A 1,379-nucleotide genomic window follows, 5' to 3' on the forward strand; every position below is an offset into this window, starting at 1 on the left:
AAACAGATTGTGGGTTACCTATCATGCCCTTTGTGTAGTTGTTTTAGTAAATGTCTGTTGCAGCTGAGATAGGAATCATACTTGAGTTTGAGTATTCTAGTAATTAAGAGTGACTCTAATACTCTGATGGTAAAGGCAGCTAGAAGTCATTAAAAACAAACCTCTTGTCCAACAGACTTTGCTGCTGCTCCTGTAATTTCACTTTGTAGTCTCTTAAAGATCTAATTTGTAGGAATAAGCTTTTTAAAAATTTAGGTATTGCTCATAACAGGTGACTAGCACTCAACTCTTAACAGTCTTGTACGACCCTTTTGTTTCCAAAGAGGTTGTGAGTGTTTGGGGGTTTTGTGGTGGTGGTCTTACTAAATGCTAATGTGTCAGAAAGGTTGAATGATTCGCGTTAAGTCATGCTTGGTAATAAAATGCTTTATTTTAAGTGTTAAGTAACTGTTCAGGTAGAAAATTTTTATATCTTTCCTTCCAAGAAATCAGTCACAGAGCAATGAATAATCCATTGAGCAATTTCCTGAGCTGTTTAGGCTGTAATGTAGATGATGTCATAGTGAACTGTGACAGATTCAGTAAAAGCTTGTCATGGTATTTCAAAGTAACCTTCCTGGTATCATATTGAAAATATTTCATTTAAAAAAAAAAAAAAGTAAAAAACGTGAGAAGCCCTGAACCTTTCATAGCAATTTTTTAACTACGGGTATCTGGGGTAAGCAGTTATAGCAGTAACAGCTAACGATGATCTGTATTTCCCACATAATTAATTTGATTGCTGTGTAATTTAAAGGGTATATCAAAGAAAAGAAAGCCTGACACTGCAGTGCACGGATACTACTGAACAAGTTCTAAGCTAAACTGCATCTCTAAACTGTATGCTGAAGACAGCCCAGCTCTGCATTTGGGGAGTAAATATACCACTTTGGGGTAATGGAGCACTAGCTGCATAAAAATTTTCAGCTATTGTGTTTCTGAAGAATGTTTCCAAGCAATTTTTTAACGTCTTTCCTAAATCCATTGTAAAGACATCTCAAAAAAAATATCCTAAGGTGATGAGGATTGACTTATTTAAAAATAAAAATGTTTTGCTCTTGAGCATTCTTCAGAGATTGGCCAAGCATAAAGTCCAGGATATTTTATTCTTCTGTCATTGGGGCAGGAGAAAGCAATCCAGACTGCCTGAAAATAGGAGAGGCCTTTTTTCTTTTAAGTAGGGTTTGATCTTTACTTCCAAATTGGCAGAATTTTAAGTGGTGGAAAATGGAAGTATTTACTAGCAACAGGTAACGCCCTTTACAAGTTTAAGCAAGTACTAAAATCAACTGTTGTACAATTTTGATTTCCTCTGAAACGAAGAAGTCTCCAAAAAACTC

The sequence above is a fragment of the Fulmarus glacialis genome, unplaced genomic scaffold (genome assembly GCF_000690835.1).
Source record: "Fulmarus glacialis isolate BGI_N327 unplaced genomic scaffold, ASM69083v1 scaffold43131, whole genome shotgun sequence".
Lineage (NCBI taxonomy): Eukaryota > Metazoa > Chordata > Aves > Procellariiformes > Procellariidae > Fulmarus > Fulmarus glacialis.